An 18159-nucleotide genomic window follows, 5' to 3' on the forward strand; every position below is an offset into this window, starting at 1 on the left:
GCCTGCAGGTGGCTAAAACCCAGAAGTGCCTCAGAAGCTCTATCCCACCTGAGCCCATGGGTGATCCTCCACTTCCTTCCCACTCACTATCTGGGGAAGAGACCAATGAAAACTCTTGGGGCACAGATAGTACAGTACTGACTGGGAATGGTCTGTTCTAGCCCAGAGACAGAGCTGGGCCTCTGACATAAGAATTCACTATCTGCCTGCAGAGAGCCTAACACCTAGGAGAAATCTTCCTCCTGACCCCACAGGCACACAGACACACAGGAAAGAAAATCTCCAGTCAGAGAAAACAAGATCGCCTAAGATCACAGATAACAAGATGATAAGAGGTGAGTGCAAAAACCTAAGCAATGGAAACCAAGACAACCTGGCAACATCAGAACCCATTTCTCCTGCCACAGCAAGGAGTGGATATCTCAACACACCAGTAAAACAAGATATGAACTTAAAATCATACTTCTTAATGGTAATTGAGGTCCTTAAGGAATACATGAATAACTCCCTTAAAGAATTATAGGAGAACAGATGAAAACAAGTAGAATCCCTTAAAGAGGAAACACAAAAATCACTTAAAGAGGTATAGAAGAACATAACCAAACAGGTAAAGGAGTTGTAAATAGAAATAGAAACAATAGAGAAATCACAAAAAGAGACAACCCTGGAGATAGAAAATGTAGGAAAGAGATCAGGAATCATATATGCAACTATCACCCAAAGAATATAAGACATTTAAGAGAAAATCTCAGGGGCAGAAGGTAACATAGAACATTGGAACATCAGTCAGAGAAAATGCAAAATTCAAAATCACCTAACTGCAAACATCCAGGGCATCCAGGACACAATGAAAAGACAAATCCTAAGGATGATAGGCAAAGACTCCCAACTAAAAGGCCCACTAAATATCTTCAACAAGATCATAGAAGAAAACTTCCCCAACCTAAAGAAAAAGATGACCATGAACATACAAGAAGCCTACAGAACACCAAATAGATTGGATCAGAAAAGAAACTCCTTCTGACACATAATAGTTAAAACACCAAATGTTCAAAAAAATACTAAAAGCAGTAAGGGAAAAAGGACAAGTAACATATAAAGATAGACTAATCAGAATTATACCAGACGTCTCAACAGAGACTATGAAAGCTAGAAATCCTGGAAAGATGTCAAATAGACCCTAAGAGGACACAGATGCCAACCCAGGTTACTATGTCCAGCAAAACTCTCAATTACCGTAGATGGAGAAACCAAGATATTCCAGAACAAAACCAAATTTACACACTATCTGTTCACAAACCCAGCCCTACAAAGGATAATAGATGGAAATCTCCAACACAAGAAAGAAAACTACACCCTAGAAAAAGGAAGAAAATAATCTTCTTGTAACAAATCCAAAAGAAGAAAAGCACACAAACAAAATTCTACCTCTAGAAACAAAAATAACAGCAAACAACAATCACTATTTTTTAATATATCTTAACATGAACGGACTCCATTCCCCAATAAAATGACATAGATTATCAGACTGGATATGTAAACAGAATCCAGTATGTTGCTGAATACAGGAAACTTATCTCAGTGATAAATACAGAAACTACCTCTAAGTAAAACATTGGTAAAAACTTTCCAAACAAATGGTCCTAAGAAAAAAGCTGGAGTAGCCATGCTGATATCAAATAAAATAAATTTTCTTTTTTTTAAAATTTTGTTTATTTTATTTATTTTTTTTTTGTTTTTTTAAACAACTTTATTTTAAAAATCAAAGATAAAAGATCAAATTTTAAGCATTTTGCATAAAAGTATACAAATGCATTTTAGCCAGTTACAATGAGCAAAAAGTACATGTAAAACAGGATGTAACCCAGAATTAGTCAAAGTTTTCTTTCTTGGTGTGTAAGGATTGAGCATAATATTATTTTTCTTGAAATTCACGCAGTCTATGAGTTGTTTCTGGGGTGTTCAGAGCTTTCTGGGGTTAGTATCCCATTATCAGTGACGGCATATTATGTCTGTTCTTTTGTGACTGGGTTATCTCACTCAGGATGATATTCTCTAGATGCAAACATATTCTTAAGAATTTCGTTAGGTCATTGTTTCTGATAGCTCAGTAGTAAGTACTCCATTGTGTAAATTTACCACAATTTTTGTATCCATTCATCTACTGAAGGACATCTGGGTTCTTTCCAGCTTCTGGCTATTATAAATAGAGGTGCTATGAATATTGTGGTGCATGTGTCTTTGTTGAATGTTGGAGCTTCTCTGGGATATATGCCCAGAAGTGGAATAATTGGGTCTTCAGGTAGTACTATGTTCAATTTTCTAAGGAACCGCCAGACTGATTTCCACAGTGGTTGTATCAGTTTACAACCCCACCAACAGTGGAGATGTGTTCCCCTTTCTCCACAAACATTCCAGCATCTGCTGTCATCTGAGTTTTGGATCTTGGCCAATCTGACTGGTGTGAGGTGGAATCTCAGGGTTGTTTTGATTTGCATTTCCCTGATGGCTAAGGATGTTGAGCACTTCCTTAGATGTTTCTCAGCCATTTGATATTCCTCAATTGAGAACGTTTTGTTTAGCTCTTTACCCCATTTTTTAATAGGGTTGTTTGTTTGATTCTCTGGTGTCTAGCTTTTTGAGTTCTTTGTATTCCTTGGATATTAGGCATCTAACTGATGTGGGGTTGGTAAAGATCTTTTCCACTCTGATGGCAGTAGTTTTGTTTTCTTGATAGTGTCCTTAGCCTTACAGAAACTTTGCGATCTCATTAAGTCCCATTTGTCAAATTTTGACCTTAGAGCTTGAGCCATTGGTGATTAGTTCAGGAAATTTTCTCCTGTGCCTATGTGTTCTAAGGTTTTTCCTACTTTCTCACCTAATAGTTGTAGTGTATCTGGTTTAATATGGAGATCTTTGATCCACTTACACTTGAGCTTTGTACAAGGAGATAAGAAAGGGTCTATTTTCATTCTTCTGCATGCTGAGTGCCAGTTGGACCAACACCATTTGTTGAATAGGCTGTACGTTTTCCATTGAATGTTTACAGCTGCTTTGTCAAAAATCAGGTGACCATATATGTGGGGGCTCATTTCTGGATCTTCTATTCTATTCCATTGATCCACGTGCCTGTTTCTGTACCAGGACCATATGGTTTTTAGCACAATTGCCTTCTAATATACCTTGAGGTCAGGGATAGTGATTCCCGCAGATGTTTTCTTGTTGTTGAGGATGGATTTCGCTATTCTAGGTCTTTTGTTATTCCATATGAAATTGCACATTGATCTTTCCAATTCTGTCGCGCGCCCCACTTTCCGCCGGTAGGAAAAGGCCTGTAACCACAGGATTCTTCTGCGAACAACCTTTATTGTACAATACTCTGAGCAGGGGATCTCCCTGAGCAGGGGACTTCTCCTTTGAGCAGGGGACTTCTCCTCATGGGAGAGAAAAGCATTGCTTATATATGCCCAGGAGACTCATGTCGCTACCTGATTGGTGCGCCCTCCAGTAACTCAATAGTATGCCCCCAGAGCGGGCTATGACGTATGTGGCGCATGCGCATTAAGTCTCTTGGCTGGGCAACCGCTCTGTTTGCTGAGTTCTTGGCGGGAAGCCGGTGCCATGTTTGGGTGCGGCACAAACGGCTCCCTACACAATTCCATGAAGAATTGGGTTGGAATTTTGATGGGGATTGCATTGAATCTGTAGATTGCTTTTGGTAAAATGGCCATTATTAAAATGTTGATCTTTCCAATCTATGAGCATGAGAGATCTTTCCATTTTCTTTTTTAGAGATTTGAAAATCTTGTCATACAGGTCCTTCACTTGCTTAGTTAGAGTCACACCAAGGTATTTCATTGTATTTCTGACTACTGTGAAGGGTATCTTTTCCCTAATTTCTCCATGTTTGTCCTTTGAATATAGGAAGGCTACTGATTTGTTTGAGTTGATTTTATGTCCAGCCACTTTGCTAAACTTGTTTATCAGCTGTAGGAGTTCTCTGGTGGAATTTATGGGGTTGCTTAAGTACACTATTATGTCATCTGCAAATAGTGATGTTTTTACTTCTTCATTTCCAGTTTGTATCTCTTTGATTTCTTTTTGCTGTCTAATTGCTCCAGCCAGGACTTCCATTACTATGTTGAATAATAGGTAGGGGGAGAGTGGGCAGCCTTGTCAAGTCCCTGAATTCATTGGGATTGCTTCAAGTTTCCCACCGTTAAGTTTGATGTTGGCTGTTGGTTTGCTGTATATTGCTTTTATTATGTTTAGGTATGGGCCTTGGATTCCTGTTCTTTCCACGACTTTTAACATGAAGGGGTGTTGAATTTTATCAAATGCTTTCTCAGCATCTAGTGAGATAACCGTTTGGTTTTGTTTTTTGAATTTGTTTATATGGTGGATTACATTGGTGGATTTCCATATATTAAACCATCCCTGCATGCTAGGGATGAAGCCTACTTTATCATGGTGAATGATCATTTTGATGTGTTCTTGGATTAGTTTTTCAAAGATTTTATTGAGTATTTTTGCATCAATGTTCATAAGTGAGATTGTTCTGAAGTTATCTTTCCTTGTAGGGTCTTTGTTTGGTTTAGGAACAAGGGTTATTGTAGCCTCAAAAAATGAGTTAGGCAGTATTCCATCTGATTTTATCTTGTGGAATAGTTTGGAGAGTATTGGTATTGTGTCCTTAATAAATGTCCGATAAAATTCTGCACTGAACCTATCTGGACCTGGGCTTTTTTTGGTTGGGAGGATTTTGATGACTGTTTCTATTTCTTTAGGTGTTATGGGATTATTTAGATGGTTTACCTGGTCCTGGTTTAACTTTAGTATCTTGTATCTGTCTAGGAATTCATCCATTTCCTCCAGATTTTCCAGCTTTGTTGAGTATAGGCTTTCGTAGTAGGATCTGGTGATTTCTTGAATTTCCTCATATTCAGTCATTATTTCTCCACTTTCCTTTCTGATTTTGTTAATTTGGATACTCTCTCTTTGCCCTCTAGTTAGTCTGGCTTAGGGTTTATCAATCTTGTTCATTTTCTAAAAGAACCAGCTCTTGGTTTTGTTGATTCTTTGGATGGTTTTTTTTTTTTTTTTTTTTTTTTTTGTTTCTATTTGGTCTATTTCTGCCCTAAGTTTGACTATTTCTTGCAGTCTACTCCTCTTGGGTATATCTGTTTCCTTTTGTTCTAGAGTTTTCAATTGTGCTGTCATGTTGTTAGTGTATGCTTGCTTCAGTTTCTTTTTGGAAGCACTCAGAGCTATGAGTTTTCCTCTCAGTGCTGCTTTCATTGCATCCCATAGGTTTGGGTATGTTGTGTTTTCATTTTCATTGAATTCTAGAAAAATCTTAATTTCTTTCTTTATTTCTTTTTTGACACTGTTGTAGTTTAATAGAGAATTGTTTAGTTTCCATGTGTATATGGGCTATTTTGTTGTCTTTGTTGTTATTAAAGACCAGCCTTAGACCATGGTGATCTGAAAGGATGCATGGGAGTATTTCAATCTTATATTGATTGAGGCTCGTTCTGTGTCCAATTATGTCTTCAATTTTCAAGAAGGTGCCCTGAGGTACTGAGAAGAAGGTGTGTTCTTTTGTTTTAGGATGATATGTTCTGTAGATATCTATTCATTCCAGTTGGATCATAGTCTCTGCTAGTTTTACAGCGTCCTTACTCAGTTTCTGTTTCCATGATCTGTCTGTTGGTGTGAGTGGAATATTAAAGTCTTCCACTATTGTTGTGTGGCACCCCAAAGCCACTGGCAGGGAATAGTGGGCCCAATGCTGGGTTCCTGGTCCCTGGATCAGGCAGGGCGGGGGCGGGCTTTCCATGGACACTCGGCAGAGATCTCTCTGCCCCCTGGCTAGTCGGGACCCCTTGTTACCAGGCCTGTATATTTGGGTCTCTGCTGGTCCTGGTCAAAATAGAATTTCAACCAAAATTTATAAAAAAAAAAAAACAAAGATAAGGGAAAAATACTTTTTACTCAGCATAGTAAAAATTGCCATCTTTCCAAAAGCAATCTACAGATTCAATGCAATTCCCATAAAATTTCCAACTCAATTCTTCATAGAGTTAGAAACAGCAATTTGCAAATTCATTTGCAATAACAAGTAACCCAGGATAGCAAAAATTATTCTCAACAATAAAAGAACTTCTGAGGCAATCAGCATCCCTAGCCTCAAACTATATTACAGATCAATCTTGATTAAAAAAAAAAGAAACCTACATTGTATTTGTTCAGAGACAGGCAGTTAGATCAATGAAACAGAATTAAAGACCCAGAAATGAACCCACACACCTATGGTCATTTGATCTTTGACAAAGGAGCTAAAAACATTCAATGGTAAAAGGACAGCCTCTTCAACAAATGGTGTTGGTTCAACTGGCATTCAGCATGCAGAAAAATGCAAATTGATTTATTCCATCCTTTTTGTAAGAAGCTCAAGTGCAAGTAGATCAAAGACCTATACATAAAACCAGGTACACTGAAACTATTAGAATAAAAAATGCAAAAGATTAGAACACATATGCACAGGGGAAATTTTCCTGAACAGAATACCAATGGTTTATGCTCTAAGATCAAGAATTTACAAATAAGACCTTATGAAATTACAAAGTTTCTGTAAGGCTAACAACACTGTGAAGAAGACAAAGTAGAAGCCAACAGAGTGGGAATGTATCTTTACCAATCCTACATCTTATAGAGGGCTAGTATCCTATATATACAAAGAACTCAAGAAGTTAGACTACAGAGAATAAAATAACCCTATTAAAAATGAGGTACAGAGCTAAACAAAAAATTCTCAACTGAGGGATACAGAATGGCCAAGAATTACCTAAAGAAGTGCTCAACATCCCTAGTCATGAGGGAAATGCAATTCCAAACAACCCTAAAATTTCACCTCACACCAGTCAGAAGGCCTAAGTTCAAAAAGTCAAGTGACAGCAGATGCTGGTAAGGATGTGGACAAAGAAAAACACTCCTCCATTTTTGGTGGGATTGCAAGCTGGTACTACCACTCTGGAAATCTGTCTTGTGTTTCCTAAGAAAATTGGACACAGCTGAAGACCCAGCTATTCCACTCTTGGTCATATACCCAAAAGACTCTCCAACATATAACAAGGACACATTCTCTACCATGTTTATAACAGCCTTATTTATAATAGCCAGAAGCTGGAAAGAACTCAGATGTCCTTCAATGAAGGAATGGTTTCAGAAACTCTGGTACATTTACACAATAGAGTACTACTCAGCTATTAGAAGCAATGACTTTATTGAGGTCCTAGGCAAATGGATGAAACTAGAAGCAATCATCCTGAGTGAGGTAGCACAGTCAAAAAAGAACACACATGGTATCTACTCACTGATAAGCAGATACCACCCCCAAAATCTCTGAATCCCCAAGAAACAATTCATAGACCTTATGAAGCTCAAAAAGAAGGAAGGTCATAATGTGGAGGCTTTAGTCCTTCTTAGAAGGGAGAACGAAACACTCATGGAAGGAAATACAAGTTCAAATAAAGGATCAGGGATTGATGAAAAGATCATTCAGTGGGTATCTTTGGAATCCAGCCCATATGCAGCCACCAAACTCAAGCACTATTGCTGATGTCAAGAAGTTGCTTACTGGCAGGATCCAGATATGGATGCCTCCTCACAAGCTCTGCCAGAGTCATACAAATACAGTTGAGGATGCTTGCAGCTAATCATCGGAATAAACATGAGCACTCCAATGAAAGAACTAGAGAAAGAACTGAAGGAGTCGAAAGAGTTTACAAACTCATGGGAAGAACAACACTATCAACCAATCAAACCTTCCAGAACTCCATGGACTAAAACATCATCCACTGAGCACACATGGAGAGACATGGCTCCAGTTGCATATGTAGCAGAGAATAGCATTGGTGGGCATTAATGTGAGAAGAGGCTTTTGTTCCAGTATAGGCACATTTTCCCAGAGTAGGAGAAATGCTATGGCACTGAAGTGGAGAGGGTGGCTGGGAGAGGGAGCACCTTTTTGAAAGCAAGTGGAGGTGAAGCGGGGATAGTAGGGGGAAGAGAATGACATTTGAAATGTAAATACAGAGAATATCCAATAAAAAATTAAAAATATATAGATAAATAAAAATAGACTTAAATGATACCCTAGCCATATTTTTTTATTGCCACAAGTTCTGTTCTATGTGTAATTCCTTCCATTTTTCTCTGGGGGATATTAAATCTAACAACTGATTCAGGCACTGGAATTAAGACCAGCACAACCATAATATAGCTTGGGCTTTCGTTTCGTTGAAGTTCAGGAAACACACTGCTGACCCTCATGCAAAATACCTAACACGGGCAAGCAACCATACACAGAGGCTAGAAAGCCAGCCTCAACTCAGAGTGTGTCCTGAGATCATTAGTCTGGCAGAGTGAAAGACCTGAAGGTCTGCACACAATGTTCAGCATCTGCTTCTGTGGCTGAAATGGACCTGTTTTGCTTTGTTTCCCTTTGGTTCTCACTGAAACTCGGAACTTACCAAGCAGCTCTCTCATGAGCATCTTGAAGATTAACTGGATTCATTCACAGACACTGGTCCTCACACTGTGCAGGCACTTCTGAATCCATCTTGGTGGTGTGTGTCTTCTGGGGCTTCTCAGAGGGGCAGAGAAGAGTTGGGAAGTGATCAGAAGTAGCTCATGGTACAAGCACCCAGTTTCCTCACCCTGGATTCTATGTGGTTTCCTCTATATATTACACTGAGAATTTTCTGGTGATTCTAAATTTTTCTTCCTTTTAATTGCAGGCAACCTTTGAGTTTCGGGTTTCAAATTGTAGGCACCTATCCAAGCAAATGATTATAAGCAGTTCCAGGGAATCTTGTCAGCATACACAAAGCCTATCAATTACATCAACCAAATCAAAAGTGCTGATCATACCTCATTTTATGATTAAGTTCACATATTTCTCAGTCACAGATATCTTAGACTTTGGTAAATAAGAATTAGTAACACACATATATATATTAATGTTTTGATCATACATGTTTTAATTGCAAAATCATCCCCACAATTGCACCAGGTATATTCTGAAATACACTGCTAGTTACATTCTTGGGGGAAACAGGAAGTTTTGGGGAAAACTCAGTGTATGAAAAGAGTGAAGATCATCTTTTCAAGAAAATTCTTCAGAGACCTGCCAAATGAGCTTTCTCACAAGTATAATGGAATATGACCTACAAGGAGAGACCAGGTACTCCAGGTTGCAAGGGTTATCACAAGACCTCCAGATCTCTTTCACACAGCATCATTTAAGTTCTTCATACTTTTCCTATTGGTATCAAATATGGCAAAGCTTTGACATAATCAGTGTTTTTGTTAAGTGTTCTGAAATTCACATACCAAGTGTAGACCACAATAAATCTAGCTCCATAGTTATTACAGAGCTAAATGAAAGAGTGAGGCTGCTTCCATCATCCCAAAGATTAAGACTTCTGAAACTCTACAAAGATCTCATTAAGAAAGCTTTATATTTTTCTTTAGATTTTTTTTTTTTTTTTTTTTTTTTTGGAGATTACACAAAAATGGTGTGCAGAGTATTCAGTAGATAAGGCTTTTTTTATTCTGATGGTCTTCTGGACTTTGTTTCCATGCTGTGGAAGAGATTGATGATGGCAAAGGAAGTATGTAAATTCCCCTCACCATTTTAAATGACATTTTCAAACTGTTACTTCCTCATTCCCTTCCACGACAACAGCCTCCACTCTGCCTTCTGTTACTCATGCCCAGACAACATCCAAAAGTACCTGCAGAATTTCACTCGAGGTGAGCACACGGGTAATCACGGGTGCTTTCTGCTACACCTCATGGATGACTGGACTCCAAATATGAAGACTTCTTTTATCCCTCAGCTGTTAAGACCACCTATTCTAATCAGCAGCAATTGCCATTTTACAGTTGTGTTGCTTACCCCCTTCCCTACTTGTCTCTCTGCCCTCACTTTCCACCTCATATATTTGAGTGGCTCTTCTCCTGTGCTCTTTTGGTTTTAAGGATGTGGTTGATTACAAAGAACCTGTTCAGATAAACCTGAATGGTTTCCATCCTTTAGGGTCAGTTGATTAAGAACCTTAGTGCTTTTTGTGAAATCCTTCACTCTAGGAAAGAGAGAGCATGTGTTTGATTGAAGAACCAATAAATACAAATCTTGGAGGACACTTAAAAAATCTGCTGTTCACATCTCCCTACAGTGTAAACCTCATGCCAGATATACAAGCAAAACAGAAAGGCCCAGGTTTTACCTCAGTTCCATCAAAGATGCAGAAAGGGAACCTAGAAGTTGGATCTCTAGAGTCTAAGAGAAGGATTTTTTTAATTATATTATATCATAGAAAATACTAGTAGTTGTTTTCCCAGAAATCCATACAACTGTACTGTATGCATATGGTCATAATGCCAAGTTTAGTATTGAAAATTACCCAAATCTTTACGCTCAGAGGTGTATTTATCATTAGGTTACACTTAACTAGTACATTACCTGTTTAAATTGGGTTTGGGGGAGCTAATCATGAATCAGGAAATTTTTGTTAAAGACCCCTAGTTTAGTTGACTGTCTTTTATTTGACAAATTACTTGCTATAAATTCATTCACTTAAGCAGATTTGTCTAATTAAAAGAAAGTGAAACAAAAATGCAATGTTTTCTTTAATATATTTGTGTGGATTACTTGCTGTTAAATCAAAGTTCTGTAGTTAGTTTATGCTAACTTCTGAAGTCTCGGTGTGGGGTAGCTTGAATGCTTCATATAAGTTTCTTATAAAAAGCTTAGCAATGTCTGATGATGACAAGTTCTGCCTTCAAACTGTTTCAAAAACTAGACAAGGTCAGAGTAATGTATAACGTGCTCAATGTACGTATTATGATATATAATATATAATAATAAAGTAAAAAAAGCTACTTGCCAATACCTATTATAATTACAGATACAAAATATTCTCAGTAAACACCGACAAAGCAGATCCAACCCTATGTTAAAATGATCTCCACCACAGATTATTTACACAAAAGTGGCCATATTTGAAAGGAGTGTAGTAGATATCAATCAAACACAGAAGATAAACCATATTAGCATTTTACCTGATAAAAAAAAAGTATTCTGTCTGAAACAATAAAAGTAGGAAATGGGTATGACTTCTTCAACCCAATGTCAAGCATCTGAAAGTGAGATTGTAGTTAAGAGAGTACTTGTTGCTGAAGTAACTTTTCCCACACAGGATCAGGTATTGAGCATAACTTGCTATTGTTTCTATCTTATATGTTGCTACAAGAACTTGACTAGAAATTAGGCTAGAGAAGAAAAAGCCATTCCATGTTTTAAAAACATTAGAATTATACACTCACATGACATCATCTTATATAGAGAAAATAGGTAACTGAAAAGAGAAAATATAGTCAGCCATTTCTGGCTCCAAGACCAACACAAAATAGAATTGTTATTTTTTATATCATCAATGAAAATCTGAAACAGAAATTAAGAAATCACTATGATTCATAAACATAGTAAAAATAAAAAATCAAGATATCTACAGTATTTAGGAAAAGGTAGAAAAAGATTTTGAAGTTACAATCATACATATTTCTAAAAGAAATTATGGCATAATTAAAAGACATGACATTTCACATAAGAGATATAATATTAACAAGAGGACAACAACTCCCAATGTGATACCCAGATTCAATGAAATATCCATCAGGTTTCATATTTCTTTTAAGAATAGACACAATAAACCTAAATGTTATATGTCATTTCAAGAGACCCCGAATTAGTCTTCAATAAATCTTGAGGCTGGGTGGTTTAGCTCAGTGATTTTGCTTGCTTAATCCATGTGATACCCTGGGTTCAATCTTCATCACTGAGAAATAGTCTTGAATAAAAAAACACACTAGGAGAAACTGAATGTCCTATTTCAAGACAACACAACATCATAGTGATCAGAGCAATATGACATTGCCTTACGTACAGACATACTGATGGGTGGGATATGAAGAAGTGAGTGTGTATTTCCATGATCAATTCGTCTCCACTAAAAGTTTTAAGACTGTTCATTTAAAAATAAATGGACATCATTTCCAACAAAATATTTTTTAAACTAGATATACATACATTGGTCCCTTCACCTACACCGTATACAAAAATTAACTCGAAATGATTTACAGATCTGATTAACAGTGAGTGTGTTTTTAAAATGACACAGCGTTGCATTCATTACAATAAACGATGACATATTTAATATGCAAATATTGTAGTCATTTCATTAGTTTATTGACTGTCCTTAATTTTTGCTGTTTGAAATTTGATAGTGTTTTTGACATGAAAAACGTTAAAGTTGTAAAGCATAATGAGTATTTTTCTTTGGTTACTTAAGCTTTAGAATTCATAGAGAAAAAAATAACACGTTATTAACTAAATCTGTAGGTCTCCATTTTCCTAATGCTGAGACCCTTGAGTACAGTTCTTTATGTTCCGACAACTCTCCCAACCATAAATTATTTCACTTCTACTTAATAACTGTAATCCTTCTATTGCTATACATTTTAATGTATATCTGGCATGCAGGATACCTGATAAGTGACCCCAAAGCATTCAGAACCTAAGGTTGAGAACCTCTGCTCTATTCTATTAATTGACTATTGCGTTATTCAAGTTCACATTCTGCTAAGCTGGAGTTTCCTTTAACATTCCAATCTCAACATCAAACTCTGTTTTCAACATTCAATCACTTTACTCATGATATTCAGTCATAGAGCTGTATTTTCTTGACTATCACTTCAGCCATTCTCTTTGGGCTGTTTGAGCTTTTGCTTGTGTCTTCTTTATGCCCCCTGATTTTTTTTTCTTTTTGGTAAAATTTAAAGTTGTTCCTTTCAATTATGTCCCCTGGTGTTCACATAGGTAACTGTCGTTAGAGAACATCTCTACTGGCTTAGGGTATGGGCACTCATACTCCCTTGGTCTTTCATATCTTTTGTGGATTTTTGCAATTAATCTGAAAGTGGGGATTTCTCTTTTGACAGTGGCTTGGGTAATACTATAATCAAAAGAATATAGTTAATTTCAATGAAAGTATGACATATAAAAACAACCCAAAGCTCACCTATTCTATTGTTCACTTCAGTCTTTCATGAGAGAAGTTTTGGTAGAATTTTTGTTCTAAGAACTCAGTGTTGTTATATGGAGTCACCAGGAATTTCTTTGGTGCCAGGTATTCTATATGTCAAAGCTAAATACATAAGTCCATTTAAGAATGTCTGTCAACACATTGGTATCTCTATTACTTGTATTTATAAAAGAAGGAAGAAATTTGACCCTAGTCTAAGAGACTATTCTCTGATGCATCATCAGGTATAATCCTGGATAATACATGTTCTATGTCTGAACAATTACATAGTTACCAATGACTCTTTTTTATCATCACCAGTGTCTGGAAAGGCTTAGTGATCACAAGATTTCATGCATGTGGCAGGCTCTTCCTTTGCCAATCAGGGATGAGTTTCAACCATGGAAGGAAAGCTCTTACTCGGAACCTCAATCTTGCTGTCTCTGTAGTGGGACTTCTAGGGTTGGGTGGGGTTGTAATACTATGAACAGGTCAGCAGTTACCCTGAGAAGAAATGCTGCAACTCTTAAAAAAAAAAAAAAAAAGTTTATAGATTTGAACTTGTCATTCTGAAGATAATGTTCAGCAACCAGTCCTCCATTTTTCTCAAGGTTTTAAGAACAATTATAGCATCTCATATCTCTGGGCCACAATAGGCTGCGGAAATTGATACAGTTCTCCAACACTCATTGTCTGCTAGTGTTCAGATCACTGCCTGAATGTCATCCAATTTCTATCAGGTGCTAAAATAATCTCAGAGCTTAATTGATAACTGTATAATTCACTGGTTAAGACTCTTCCACATATAAATAGAAAAATGCCATTATTGATAACTGTATTGACTCTTAAAATCTACTTTGAGTAAAGAATCTCATTTTCTAATAACTCAGCAATCGTGGATTGAGGACTTGTCCTCTGGAAATCATTGTCCCAGGCATGGCATGGAGTATAAAGTTGCTATCAAAATGGATTTTCCTCAGATCATTTATTTTGCAATGAGAAAACCACAAATCAGTAACTAGGAAAATAAATGTTTTTAAAAGTGTTTGTCAAAAAAGGCCAAGTGTCCTGTGGTAGAGGTGAAATGGGAAGTTTTATTCTGCCCACAGCATCTAGAAGTTTCCATGCTCAGCAGGATCTGCATGTGGAGGTTTGGGCCTGACATAGGGTAAAGCTCCCAGATATGAATGTGTGTATCATTCAGACAGTGGAAAGAGTATGGACAAAACAGGCTCCCAAAACTGGGCAGCCAGGTCACAGAAGTCTTGATTGTCACTTTTTTTTTTTTTTTTTGCCTTTTATTTCAATTCCACAGGTTGAAGTGAGGGAGGCAAGAAATGTCTCCTGCTATAGGTTTCGATGGCTAACTAGTATAGTCATATGAATGGCAGTGACAAAGGTCTGCTTAATGAAACAATAATGAGATACTTACATAACCCATTTTATTCATGCAATCAACTAGGTAAGAAGTCATCACGAGAAGCCTCTAAAATAGCTTTGTCCTTTCTTTTTCTCAAGTTTCCCTTGTGCTCCTGTGTTCATTTCTACTGCTCTGCTACTGAGCTTTTGTCAAAAACCTCAGTGATATCTTCAGATGCAGAAATACATTTATACAGGACCTCTGAGAAAGATATTAAATGAATGATAAAATCTGGTCCCTTAAAACTGGATATTAGTAGTCTTAAAATATGCCTCCCTATCACGACAATTCACAGTGTAAAAATATTTGATTTTTGAACAGGGGAAGCTCGTTTCAAAAAGCGTGAATGCCAAGACTATGGTGAAAAAACTATCGAAAGAAATAAGGTGATGGGAGCTCTTTGGGGGTAGAGAGAATATGCATATTTTACATATTATGCTTTGTTGTTTTTTACAATGAATTTAGTAGATTTGAAAGATCTTATTTTTTTTTAAAAAAAAATTACCTGCATTGGAGCATAAGCAGTCATAACAAAGCCTTTTGATATCCAAAGGCAGAGTTAATTAAATGTGACTTTGAGATGTCTTTTAAAGAGCAGGTGAGATGAAGAGCTCACTGGTGCAGAGCTGGTGAAGAGCAACCTACAGCACACCCCAGCAGGGGTAGCCTCTCCCCCTAGAGACTCGTTACTCGATGATTGGGAAAGAATGTCTAGACATCAAATGGATTCAGGGCAGTTTAAGGTACTAAAGTATTTTCCTGGGGAAAAAAATTTATATTAGAGACAGATCATAGAGCTAAACAATACTGGAGCAGAAGGGAAAAGTTGTGGGACTCTCAGCTCGTAAGATATCATACGTCCCTGTAGCCCAGCTTATTTGCATTGCAACCCAGTCTCATGAATGAAGAATCGCAGTGTGGTTATTGAACATGATTTTTTTTTTCTGGGTAGTGCAATGGTGCTGCTGAGCTGTCTCTATTACCTACGCAAGATGCAATTCTCTACTGTCAAAACTCAACGAGAGGGTAAGAAAAGTTATCCCATGATTCCGATCTGTCACACTGCTCTGCATTCTTCCTCGTTGCTCGCCAAATTTCCTAAGAGAAAGGACCACTTCCTACCGAGGGAATTGGAGAACCAGAAATGCCCATAGTTTATCTGAGTGACAGTTGCTGGGATAACTAGAAAAGAAATATATTGAGAAATTGGGCCCGATGTGGTGTCAAAGGTGTGCTATATGATGTTGGGTCATCATCTCTCTTGATCAAGTTTCTTCTTTAAAAAAAATCATAAATATTTTCCTCTGATTTTTCAGGAGAAAACAACCCCCATTGATGAAACTACAGTATTAAGTAGTTGGAGACTCAGGTTTGATTAAGGAAATTCTACCATTTTTTTTTTTACTTCACCAATAATAGTCTTATTTTGGAAAAAAATAAGTAACATGTGTGGTGCATGTAATGTGACTCCCTTAAGAGAGTCTAATTGGATATGTTGCAGAGAATGGCCTTATGTGAATCACTGTTAAAGGAGGCCCTTGGTCCTGTGGAGCCTTGATGACCCAGGATGGGGGAGGGGGCGATAGGCTGCTGAGTCAGGAGTGGGTGGGCAAGCAAGGGAGCAATAGGGCAGGAGGAGGGAGGAGGGGGTGGGGGCTTGTGGGAGGGATTCTGGGAAAGGGGATACCATTTAAAATGTAAATGGGAGCATCTTCTTAGAAACAAGGGAAGGGGAAGAAAGATGGAAGAGGGGAAAAAGGGGATAACATTTGAAATGTAAATATATAAAATATCCAATAAAAAGATTAAAAGAAGAGTCAAGGGAAGCTTAGTGTTTGTTAAAAAAGAAATAAGAAATCCTGTGTTACGTGTATATAAAGGGTCAAGCCAAAGGATGAGGACAGAGTTAAGGACAGAGGTTGACATAAAGGTTTGCCTGCTGAGCTGTCCTGGAAGCCTGCCTCTAGGTAGACCACATTAGACAATCTGGCTTTAGGTAAGGGGGTCAGTTTTAACTTCTTAATGGTAGCTGTCTAACGCCTGCTGCTCTTCAGTCTAGAGCACTAAGGTAGTCCAAGAGCAGGAATAAAGTCTCCAGTCCAGGTAAAAATCTAGAGGGCATTTGGCATTATAATGTCTTTGAGGAAGGTTGACAGACAAACTATAGAATGTCTAGGCACATATGTGCCGTCTTGTTCCTTATCCCCTGGAGGTAGGTCCTAAGATTCCTACTAGAATATTTTGAGTTCTACATTCAGTGTGCTACTGTTTATTCTCACTGCTAATCTTAGTTACTTCCATATGCATACTTTTTATTCATTTAAATAATGAATGTTTACTTTTTTCACTAGAAAGAAGCAGCTATAAGCTATCTTCTTCACATCTGAAATAGCAGCATTATTACTCCTTTTCTTTGGGGCAAGCATTAAGAGATTCAAAGGTTATTAAAACACATACACACACATGGGGCTGACACTTGACACAACCTCAACTGACTGATGGGAGAGTAGTATATACAATGTACATATTCTGATCCCTTAGGTGGGGACTGAGTGTGACAGCACAAAATTTTAACCCAGTGAGGAAGTCATGCAAAGTAAACCATGAATTTTATTAGTTAGGGCTTCTAAAATATCTTCATGTAGTTTATTAAAGGATTACTGGAACTCTAGAAAGCTAGGGAACCACTCTATATAAATAAGCTTACAATAAGTAAATTACATGAAGTATAAATTGATGTAGATAGATTAAGAGCAATTGGTGCTGGATTATTAAATTAGGAATTACTTATTTATAATTCCATAGACTATTAAATATTTTACAAGGAAGATATATCTGCCTTGGTTTTAAGAGGCTCAACAAATTAGGTATTCAGCAAATATGTTCTTGAGTTGGTTTACTGATCCAAAGTTGAATGGATTCCTGGATCATAAGGTATTTCTTCTATTAAATTATATAGCAGTATAATTAAAGCTGAGATTTTTTGTATTATCCTTACAATCCCTTGAACTGTGTTAGTGTTAATGATCACATATGTTTCCTTGATTTTCCTTCTTAGTTCTGTAATGTTGTAGAATAGTTTTTATATTTTATTATATAGAGCTGCATTTATTGCAACTGTTGTGCTAAATTATATAAAGTCTCATTATACTCTAATATAACATGTGACTTCTGAAATTAGCAAGATAAAGCAGATGGAAGATAGTGGACAGACAGGTGGATTGGGGACTGTTGGACAACATAGTTGCATATGATACAGATGACTTCTTTGTACTAGAATACATTTAAAATGATCACTCATATTCAAGGAGGCAATAACTTATGAATTTTGTACTCTGCTTAATTTATTTTATCCTCACCCATAAAATAATTATTGTATCATCTCCACCTTAATCTCCTCAGAAGTTAATGTAGGCAAGAAATTCTCCATAGCTTGATCACTTCATAAATGGCTTATTTGAAAAGAGAGATTTTGGTTATCTACATGTTTTCTTCAATGAAGAATAGTTACCTTAAGACTTTATATATTAACTCACAACTGAAAATGTGACAAACCAGAGATAGAAAGCATGTTCCATCAGACAGGAC

Source organism: Micromys minutus (assembly GCF_963924665.1).
Source record: "Micromys minutus genome assembly, chromosome: 3".
NCBI classification, from domain to species: Eukaryota; Metazoa; Chordata; class Mammalia; order Rodentia; family Muridae; genus Micromys; species Micromys minutus.